We start from the raw sequence: 11,528 nt of genomic DNA, 5'->3' as shown, positions 1-11,528 counted from the left end.
GTTATATAGTGGGATAAGTCAAACGTGGAAAGAACAACGCATGAGCGAACACAAATATCACAAAATAATATTAGTTCCAAATAACACAAAGATAGACATGCAAGAAGCAATAAGAAGGAGATAACAATGTGTCCGAAGTTATAAAGTACAAATAGCGCTAGTTTTATTTTCACTTCGCAACTTCCGTCATTATTAGTTCATGAAATTTAACAGAATCAATGACGGTGGCTATGTGTGATGGCAGTGCGTTCCAGTCAACGATTGTACGTGGAATGAATGATTGTGAGCAGTTCCAGGTATGACATGCAAAACACTTCACTTTCAAAGGATGGTCACGTCTGGGAAGGATGGCAACTGGTGAAGAAAAGAAGTCGTCATGAAGCAATGGGTGATGATAAAGTTTGTGAAACAGTGATAACCGTCGTTGCAACAAGCGTGGCAGTTCTGCACGAATTTTCAATGCTGAGACACTAGAATGACGGGAGTAGTCTGAAAAGATGAAGCGAACTGCGCGGTTTTGAAGTGACTCGATGTTGTTGATTGAGTAAGCTTGGTAAGGGTCCCAAACGGCACATGCCTGCTCGATTTTAGGCCGTATTAGGGTGATGTAAGCAAGTTTACGTAGGTGCGATGGAGCATGCTTCAAGGTATGTTTTAAGACACGTAGTGAGCGGTTAGCCGATGCTTGTATGACGTTGATGTGATGATTCCAGGATAAGTCTGAACTAAGGTAAACACCAAGGTATTTGTAAGTAGTAGTAAGTTCAACTGCAGTATTATTTAAAGAGTACGAGGTGGCAATGCGATTAGGGCGTTTAGTGAAGGACATAAGCTTAGTTTTAGAAGTAGTAAGGCACATTAATCATTTAGAGCACCAAGAGGTTACGCAGTCCGTCAGCCTGGAGTGCCCGTTCGTCATCTTTACACGCAATTTTGTGATAGATCACGCAATCGTCCGCGAAGAGCCTGATTTGGGATGAAACTGTGTTAGGCAAATCATTAATAAAATTTTAAAAAAGCAAGGGGCCCAGGACGCTGCCCTGAGGAACGCCTGAGTACACTTTCCCAAGGAATGAGGAACTTTTATTGACTGATGTGAATTGGACTCTTCTTGAAAGGAAATATTTAATCCATGCTGGTACAAGCGGATGTATATTAACCTGTGTTAATTTGATTAACAACCTGTGATGAGGCACACGGTCAAAGGCTTTGGAAAAATCAAGAAACATTGCGTCAGTTTCTATGCCAGCGTCAACGGAAGAATGTAAATCGTGAACGAACCCGGCAAGTTGAGTGTCGCACGAGTAACCCTTTCGAAAGCCGTGTTGGTATTTGAAAATGATGTTATGCTCTTCCAGATAGTTGATTATCTGTGAGTGAATTACATGTTCGAGAAGTTTGCAAATGGTGCTAGGTAATGATATTGGTCTATTATTAAGTGGGGATGAACGATCTCAGATCCCGCGACCTCGTTGGGTGTTAATTTAGCGATTTGCCAGTCTTCAGGAATTAAACCAGACGACAAGCACTGAGTAAAGAGAGCCGATAAGACGCGATGAATGCCCTGAGCAACATTTTTTAGTATCTGGTTATTGAATCCAAGGTCATCAGATGCTAAAGTCGTTTTAAGTTTGCTGAGTAAGGAAAAGATACCGGCTTCATCAATAACTACTTCAGGCATTGAGTTAACGGGAAAAGGGATTACAGCTGGCGATGAGTAAACGTTCTCTCGTGTAAACACTGACAAAAAGAAATTATTTAGGACCTGCGCGCACTCGTCCTCAGGAATCGCGTCACCGGCAGCATTTGAAAGGGTGATGTCGGGATGATTACAAGGGTTTATTGTGCACCAAAACTTTCTTGGGTTGTTGGTTAACATTGATGGCAGATCGTGTGTGCAAAAGTTTCGGCGGGTTAATTTTAGCAGCGATTGGTACTGACTGTCACAAAATTTGTACCGGGACCAGGAAGCCGATTCTTTATGTTTATTAGCTTGCCTGTAAAGGCGTTTCTGTTTGTTACTAAGTCGCCGAAGCTGATTATTAAACCAAGGAACTGTGTTAGTACATAGAATTGTTATGACGGGTACAAATTTGTTTATGAGTTCGGCAAATTTAGTTTTAAACAAACTCCAATTTTCATCTACTGATCGGGATTCATGATCGTCGAGAAACACTCCTGCGAAAGTAGACAATTCCTCGTTAATACGATCGTAGTTAGCTCTGCCGTAACACCTAATTTCCTTTTAAGTAACGCTTTTGAAATGGGTGATAAGTTCAGGTTTTCTGAGATAATGGCGTGATCGGAAAGACCATCATGATGTACAATATCCGAACAAATATTGGGATGGTTTGTTAAAATTGGTCAAGGATGTTAGCCGAGGTTGAAGAACGTCGTGGGGCAGGACTGATTAATTGAAACACTAAGAAATCAAGGCAGGTGTCCAGGAAAGCACGAGGCTATGATTTCAAGGCAGCTTCAGATAAGGTAGACCAATCGATAGTGGGAAAATTAAAATCACCAAACATGACTAGCGTTGGATTACAAAATTTCGATGATATCTCGACTAATACTGTGCAGAAATTCGACTGTGAACATATTCATATCAGGGGGACGATAAACAGTACCGATAATTATGTTGGTAGCACCATTCTTCAGCGACACCCCTGTAGATTCGAGATATGTATGAATGAAAATGGGAATAGCAATAAGGTCCTTACTAAGGGCAAGAAGAACACCCCCACCTCGGAGGTTTTCGCGGCCGCAGCGATACAACTTAAGTTCAGAGTCAATGCCCTATCATCGACCATATGCCAGTGTTCTTGTGCATGGAGACTGTAACCCAAACAGTAAAATAACCACACAACCAACATACCAACGTATATAACCAATGTCACTCTTGATGATTTTCGGGATGCTGTTAAACAAGTTGATTTGACGCACATTACTTGCCTTAATAATGCTCATGAAGCCTATAATAAGTTTATTGATATCTTTAAAGAGCTATACCACTCCTACTTTCCCTATAAAACATGTAAAAAATCTCGAAGAACTCGCAAACCGTGGATCACCCCTGAGTTGCGGAACGAAATTAAGTATAAAAATAAGCTATACATGAGGTTTATAATGACACGTGTGGCAGAAGATCTGCATTTATTTAAACAGTTTCGAAATAGGTTAACAAAGAAACTGCGATCAGCTCGTACAGAATATTACTCCACATATCTAGACGTGAAAAAGGGCCACCATGATGTGATTTGGACCCGTCTAAACTCATTGCTACATCGTAATCAGTCCAACAACCATGTGTGCTGTTTAAATATTGATGGTAAAGAGCTAACGGGAACTGAACTCGCAAACGCTTTGAATGATTTTTTAAAGAAAAATAAAATCTAATTGGTCGTTGTCAGAAATATACGAGTACATAAACTTTCATAATGATAATACAATATTTATAGATCCCGTGACAACGGATGAAATACTAACTGTTATACTCACCCTAAAAAATAGCAGATGCCGAGTAATTGACGACATTCAGATAAAGCCTGTAAAATATGTTGCAGATATTATAGCGCCAACTATCACATATATTTTTAACCTTTGTTTAGCTACATCGGTATTTCCAGAACAAATGCAGATTGCAAAAGTAACAGTTTTATTTAAAAAGGGAGACAGAAATGATTGCGGCAATTATAGACCTGTGTCCGTACTACCCGTCTTCTCCAAAGCACTAGAGAAACTTTTGCACTCCAGATTTACTAAATTTATAGATAAATATAGTTTGCTCACACCATGTCAATTCGGATTCCGAAAAAACTAATCTACTGAACTGGCGCTTTTAGAACAAAGATCGTATATTTTGTCACAATTTGAAAACAGAGCTTTTGTGATGGGGATGTTCGTCGACTTCAAGAAAGCGTTTGATCTTGTAAACCATGAATTACTTCTAGAGAAACTATGGTACTACGGAATCCGAGGACAGGCTGCAAAACTAATAAAATCTTACTTGTCTAAAAGGAAACAATCGGTTGAAATACATAATGCGTACTCAGACATAAGGCAGTATATTAGAGCCACTACTTTTCAACATTTACCCTAATGACATTGTAAACATTAACTCAAATGCCAGATTCATAATATATGCAGATAATACTAGCATTTTTTTCTCCGCAAATGACATTCACGAACTGATACAAGCGTGCAACACGACGATGATCTCGCTGAAAAAATGGTCCCAATGTAATCATTAGTGTGTAAATGAGAGAAAGACAAAAGCGATAATCTTCAGGTCGAAAAATAAACCGGTTTTCCCACACAATAGTATCATATTTAACTCCAAACAGATAGAAATAGTTTATCATTTTAAATGACTTGGTGTATTATTTTCTTCAACTATGTGATGGACAGCACATGTGAACCAAGTTGTCAAGCAATTAGCTAGAATAACAGGCGCAATTGGCTGCATCAGATGCATTCTTCCTAAGCCAATTAAACTGCTTCTTTACAACTCATTATTTTATTCTCACATTAACTATTGCCAGCTGGTATGGGGCACTGCAACACCGGCCTGTCTACAGAAAATTTATATTTTGCAAAAATGTTCCTTCGCAATGTCTTCAATGCAGATTATGGAACAACCACCAACGCTTTTTTTATTGAAACAGGTATAGTCAAAATCTTTGATTTGTATCAGTATCGGTTCAGCGTTCATTTTAAAATAGAAATAAGAAATATTATAGGTGACATTAGGCACCTAGCAAACTTACAAGAAAATAAAAAGAGTTACCCCTTCAGACACCCCGAAAACTGGTTGGTGCCAACATAACGCATCAATACTGGGAAAGAGTGCCTGCAACACATCCTTCCTTCCCTTCTAAACGCGTACGAATCTGCTAAGATCAACTTGTTTACCTGCACCCAACGAGATATACGTTCCATATGCAAATCATATGTAAAAGAATGCACCATTGAGCAATCTTTAAATACAGTTAAGCTTAACATAGGATGTTTCCTTTGTTCTATTTATATTGTGTCCATTATTCTTTATCATTCATGCTGTTATCTCATCCATGTTATTTGACGATTGTCTTAAATATGTGTTATCACGCTTCTGACGAAGTAATTAGGTTTGTGCACATATAACTGCAGATAAGATTTTGTTTGGTCTTATGTTTTTGCTATATTGTTACTTTTTATTTTTTTTAACATGAAGCCGTCATGTCTGCGATGAGATTGCCTGTCGCTGCTGCTTTGCATTTCGGGGCTGCAGCCAAGTCAAGCTCTTTAGGACTGCTTTTTCTGCAGCTCCTCTGTCTTTATTTCTTGAGGCAGCAATAAATTATTATTATATTATTATTATTATTATTATTATTATTATTATTATTATTATTATTATTATTATTATTATTATTATTATTATACTTTTCCAAACGTTGTGGTAATGATGCATTTGAGGAAGACAAGGAGGTCTGACGACCAAAAATATTGTCGTTGTGTGTCGTGGTTGAAGACAACGGTCGTTGTCAGCGTAACGAAATGGACGGACGAGGCAAGGTCAATTTGGTCACTTGACTGCTATTACAGTAAAAAATATTGCGCAAGTATCAAGCAACTAGAGAAAAAAAGACCATACACTCTTAGTCAAATACCGTATAATGTCCGGCACATATGCGGTATATTTTCGTTCCAGCGTAAAGTACTGCATATAAACGGACTTTCGAGCAATATTATGCGTGACAATGGCTGCGGCGGCAGGCTAGGCCCGCTATATGCGGCCGCGAGCGGACGCAACGCTTATATGCAGCCTTGCAAATTTGGCGCGCAAAAAGCGCGCCGAAGCGTTGAGAGAGCGTTACAAAGCAAAAGCTGTAAGGAGCAGTGAGTGTTATGCTTTGAGGGAGAAAGTAAAGCGAAATGCAAAAGGAGAGAACGAAGAGAAACAAGTCGACGCCTCCGCTTTGCTTTGATGGCGGAGGAGGAGGAAAGGCGGCGCCGACCGGACCGGGAAGGAGCGAGAACATGGCGTATGGCGGCGTGCGAGGCGATTGTTTTCGGCGGTAATTATCGTCATATCTTTGTACTGGCGACGTTATGCGACTGTGTTCGTGTTGTGAAGTGATCTGGCCGCGTCGGTGAACGCTCTCGGTGATGTCAGTGATGTTCAAATCCACCGTTGTTACCGGAAATTGCAAAAAAGCAGTGCAACTTCGACAACTCGTGTGAGTAGACGGCCACACGGGCGATCAGCGGCGGCGGGCCGCCATGTGCGCTGGATCGGCGGGCCCAGGAGTGCGTGCTGTAGAGCTGCGAACCTGTGCCTATTTGGTAGGTCGATTTTTGTTTCCTCTACACTACGCTTACTAAATGCTTGATTTCTACCATTGCATTATTATGAGCCAGCAGATAACGAATGTCAGTGATTTAAATATCTGAACGTGTAGTACTAATGCGAACACGCTTTTTATAAGTTTTGGTGTGTGAAGTAGTTATAACTGCAGGCGTAGCTCCGTTTAGTTTTCCCCCTAATGTATGATTGCAGGCGATTTTTTTTTTCTTCCGTAGTCAGGTGTCCATTTGTTGAAACTTCATGCGCGAATTTTCGTTAGGGCTTGCGTTTTATAACGGCGCTGGTAATCGCGTGTAGCGTTCTAACCATGAAATGTGCCTTTTTTAAAATTCCTTTCGTGGGCTTTGCGTGATTAATTCATTGCATTTCGTAGTTGCAGTTCGTCAAACGACGGTTATATTTTGAAAAAAATTTTCTGGTGTGTTACGCACTTTCCTCTGTGTAGTGTGTAGGTTTGCGTAGATTTCTGGCTTTCCTGTTTAATGCGTCCAGTTCACTAAAATTCAAAGCCCAATTTAGCACGAAGCTTGCGTGACGCGACCGTAATCAAATAACTCCGACGACGCAGCAGCTCCGAAGTGACGGTTTGCACTAGCCGCAGGATTTGCCACATTATTACTTGGAGATAAGCAGAACACTCGTTACTTGTCGAAGGGCCGAAGTTCTATGCAACTGGCAAAATTTCAACAACGGAACATGTCACGTCGATTGTAGCAAATTCAAGTTTTATAGCAGACGGAAAAATCGGGTTTTGAGTACTTGCGTCGTTCCATAATGCCACACATCATTTTGTGAGATAAAAGCCCTGCATGCATAGCTAAAAAAAACTATGAAAGAAGCAAAAGAACATTACAAGTTGGACATTTTGCTTTTGTGTGGTGATTGCTATATTGTGTTGATTTGCGACTATGAAGTACGCACTAGCCCCAAAATAGGCCTTAATAAGACCTTTCTTATGAGCTTATGCTTCTCGAGTTATCAAATTTCTGCATTTTCTTTTTATTCTCGCTTAACTGAATTTTTTTTCTATACAGGAATAAAGTGGGACGTCAACAATAATAAGAACGCCACCCATGAAAGCAGAACCCCGGGCTCTCCATTGGAACTTTAGAGTGGACCACCGCACCGGTAAGCGAAAATCAGGCCAAAATGGCTGTTCACTGCAGTGCGGAAATATATGCTTATGATGAAGCACATGAAGAAAAAGCTCATATTTTGCCAGCTCAAAAGTGGTGCGAGGCTCAGAAAGATACAAGTGTTTACAATATTTCTTGCACGCGGAGAACATTGAAGCACTTACACGAGCTGTAATATCACTAGAGATAGACACACATTCGAGAGCGTCTCACTAATTTCTGCTGATTTCAGAACAGTGGTAAGTCTCTGAGTTTAGGCCAGGGTAAATGCAAGTACAACTGAATTCCAGTAAGTGTAAGGGACATAAATGAGTGCCCCTGAGAGCCAGCTGACAATGTGGGCCTATTAATAATTACCTGCAAGTGGGAGGAAATATGACTGTGAAATAAACCAGAAGCCCAAGCACATTGAGTTGATTTCGAAGAGGCCAAGTATATAAAATGTGTTTGTACATAACGTGAAGAATGCAACTGAATGTATGTTTCTCTCTTTAGTTGCTTGCCAGAGCATTATGTGTTTGCGTCTATTGTCATGGCTTGATTACTTTGTTTACACTGTGTATGCACTCATTATATTCAGATTAATTAGGGATGGACTTTAGTGCTAATAATGCCAGTGAAATTTCAAATACAATGCTGTAAATTCAAAGGTCAGACACATTCGCATGTCGTTCACAATCTCTTATGAGTTATTCACATGTGAAGTGTGTGATATGGAATGTTCAGCTTTCTGTAGTAAATCATGGACACCTAGTTTTATAATGCTGACACGTGCTCTTGGAGAAAGGAGGTAGAAAGATAGGAAGACAGGCAGGTTCACCGGCATAAATACGAGTGAATGTGCTGAGGAAGGGGTATAAAGGGAATGAAAGGCAACAGGAGAGCCTAGATTTAAAATAGAAAGGAAGAGAATGTGTGCACATCAATGCAATGCTGTGCACTACAGCAACAACCCACATGTCAAGTAGCAGGGCAATGCAAGGGTGTTCAACACAGTCTGAACAATTATTCTCTCCGCCAACAAGATGCAATTCAGTGCAGTCAAGTGTGGTGTTTAAGCCACACCAAAATGAGGGCAGTCAAATAAAAGACCTCGGATCATTATCTCGCAGTCTCAGAAGTTTATGGTTAACATTGAGATCTGTTTCTTGCAAGATCACTACTATATTGGCCTCGAACAACTATTGAACAAACATAGCCCTAAGAGGGCCAAGGTGATGCAGTTTTTGGAATCATCTAACATTGAGTGGCATTTCTTTTTCCTTCCAGGTACGACGGTCACCTGGAGGCCCAGGAGTCATCAGGACAAATAACTCTGAATATATATAAATGATATCTAATGTGTTTGTGATGACGGAGCAATTATGTCAAAATGAAACACATATTTAAAAATGTTTTTTTCTCTTGTTAGCAATGTATTCATAAAAAACTTCACTTGGATCTCTCTGCATTCACCCAACCACTGCGGCATGTATACAGAGTGTGCTCCGCAAGACAAACGATTTTTTATGTTGCTTGGCTCCCAAAAGAGTTCTTCAATTCAAATACGTACAAGGTGTGTTCGAAAAGAAACCAAACTTTTGCTTTAACATCTTTGTTGCTTATTGTACAACATTTTATGCATGGCCCCTTCAAAGTAGTCCCCTCTTCTGGCAATACATTGTTCCTATCATCTCATCCATTTTTTGAAAGCCTCCTGGAACACTTTTTCTGGGATGGCGCGTAGGTCTCGTGTCGCATTGTCTTGAAATTTCTTTTATGGGTTGGAAACGACGTCCTTTCAACGTGATTTTAAGTTCGGGAAACAGGAAAAAGGCTTCTTGGGCTAGGTCTGGAAAGTACGGTGGATGGGGCACGAGAGTGTGATGTTTTGCTAGATAGCCGCAGACAAGGAGAGACGCGTGAACTAGATCATTGTCATGTTGCAACAATTAAGTCTGGGTTTCCCACAATTCAGGCTTCCTACTGGACACAGCATCCCACAAACACGCTAGAATTCCTTGGTAGACCGCCTTGTTTACCATCTCACCACGTGGTACAAATTCCTGATGGACTATATCTTTCCAGTCGGAAACCACCACCATTACCTTGATTTTTTTGCTGACTCTTGCGTGCTTTCTTGGACGAGAAGACTGTTCGCCCACCCACTGCGACGACTGCACTTTTGTTTCAATATCAGAGCCATAAACCCACGTCTCATTGCCTGTTGTGATGTTACAGAAGTTTTCATTATCTCTGCCAGTGGCATGCAGTTCCCGGCTTATTTCAACACAGGTGTTTCTGATCGACAGTCAACAAACGCGGCACGAATTTTGCACTGACACGATGCATCTCAAGTTTGTCATTCACAATAGGATGCCATGATCCTATGCTGATGCCCACTTCGTCAGCTAGTTCTCAAACAGCTAAACGACGATTTCCACGAATCACAGCACGCACTCTCTCGACATGGTCATCATCTGTTAATGTGGAAGGTCGTCCAGGCTTGGGATCGTCACCAACCGACATTCTGCCTTGTTCAAAATGCTTAAACTACTCATAGCACTGAGTGCGACTCATACAGTTTTCCCCATATGCTTGGTTGGGCAATTGAAATGTCTCTGTGAAAATTTTGCCAAGTTTGTAGCAAAATTTCACACATACACGTTCTTCTACATCCTCTTTCGTTGTTACTTTGGCACTAATCCAACAAACAGCTTGTACACGTGCGCACTTCGGCGGCAGTAGCTCACCAACCAGAGTCAGAGTGAAACGCTGCAAATGGCAATTAGTTGTCTAAACCCGCTGCTACATGCGTTCAGTAGCCGCAGCGTGCGCTCTACCGCTTTGCGTGCTACTTCAAAAGTTTGGTTTCTTTTTGAACACACCTTGTACATTTTCATGCAGCGCTTTCATTCTTTCTTTTTTTCATTCTAGTCATGGATAGCTATTTTTTATTAAAGCTGGGAGCACTTAGCTGTCTAAATTCCTCATTAGATAACTTATCTATAGAAAATGTGGCCTTACAGTAAGTTTAGTACATGTGTGTGTTCTGTTCCTCATGTTGTAGTTATCTGCTATTTTATGTAGTTTTGGTTATAAACAACACTTTCTTTAATGAACAAGAAAACGGTAAACTGAGAGGCCCAACTCTTGTTGGTCGCAACTGCAGGAAGTACGTGCAAGTTAATGCGTTATGCTTGTTTCACATTTTAAAAGCTGCAGGCACTAACACTGCATATCTGCTTTTGTATTTCCTGTAGCAGTGTGGCTTTTATTTGTTACTGTCAGAGTTGGGTATATAAGTCCCCATTCTGTGTTGAAAACCAACAGTGAAACTATGCTGGACACTTCTCACTTTGTTGTGTTGTAAATAAATCATTCTCTTTTGAAAAATATGTTCTTTGTCTGTGTCTGCATGAACGTACGTGTCTGCAATAATGTACAGGATGCTTTCAGATGGCGTACGCAAAGAAGTGGGCATTCCGCAAAAAGCATACTTAACGTTGTAGGAGAAAAACGTGTGCTTTTAATAAATGTGCATATAGGGCGCAGTTGATATAACGAAGGCAGAGGCACTCATCTAATGTGCACGACACCTAAATCCCAATTCTATCTCTCCTTCGTGATAATTAGGTATGCTAGCGGGCAGTCCCTCTCACCTGCTTGCAACCACTTCATGGCACACCTTCCTTTGCCGGACACAGCACAATAGTGCGTGCCCACTTAATACAGCGCGTGCACTTTATTGCAGTCTGCACGCTGCTTTCTTTTTCTGTTTTGAGATAACTAAAAGTAGTTTGTGCATGAATGCGGCTCGTCTTGCACACGGAGATTCACTTGCATTCCAGATAGCTGAGAGTGCTCATTGCGTGGTGCTGATCACACAAACGCAGCGCAAGATACAATGGGCAAATTGCGGTTATTCCACGTTCATTTTGCGTCGAAGCCATCGACTTGCAAAGGTAAGAATGGAGCCGTTGTAAGCTTCGACACGCCGGCAAAATCCCGCCTTGTTATGCGAAATTTCAAACAGCTGATTTGTTCACTTTCAACGACCGTCGCCG

General features: G+C 40.9%; 1 long non-coding RNA gene across 2 annotated transcripts; it reads left to right on the top strand.

The window, feature by feature from the left end:
- Positions 1-6,042: 6,042 nt before the first annotated feature.
- LOC125939765 (uncharacterized) lies at positions 6,043-9,314 on the top strand. Of its 2 annotated transcripts, XR_007463140.1 has the most exons (3): positions 6,043-6,324; positions 7,381-7,474; positions 8,752-9,314. It is a non-coding gene; the product is annotated as an uncharacterized LOC125939765 (long non-coding RNA). The 2 variants fall into 2 exon arrangements; XR_007463139.1 differs by lacking the exon at positions 6,043-6,324 and having other exon boundaries at positions 7,100-7,474.
- Positions 9,315-11,528: the final 2,214 nt, after the last annotated feature.

The sequence above is a fragment of the Dermacentor silvarum genome, chromosome 8 (assembly GCF_013339745.2).
Source record: "Dermacentor silvarum isolate Dsil-2018 chromosome 8, BIME_Dsil_1.4, whole genome shotgun sequence".
In the NCBI taxonomy this organism is placed as follows: domain Eukaryota; kingdom Metazoa; phylum Arthropoda; class Arachnida; order Ixodida; family Ixodidae; genus Dermacentor; species Dermacentor silvarum.
Note: the sequence above shows the minus strand (reverse complement) of the source record. Positions and strands in the feature narration are given on the sequence as shown.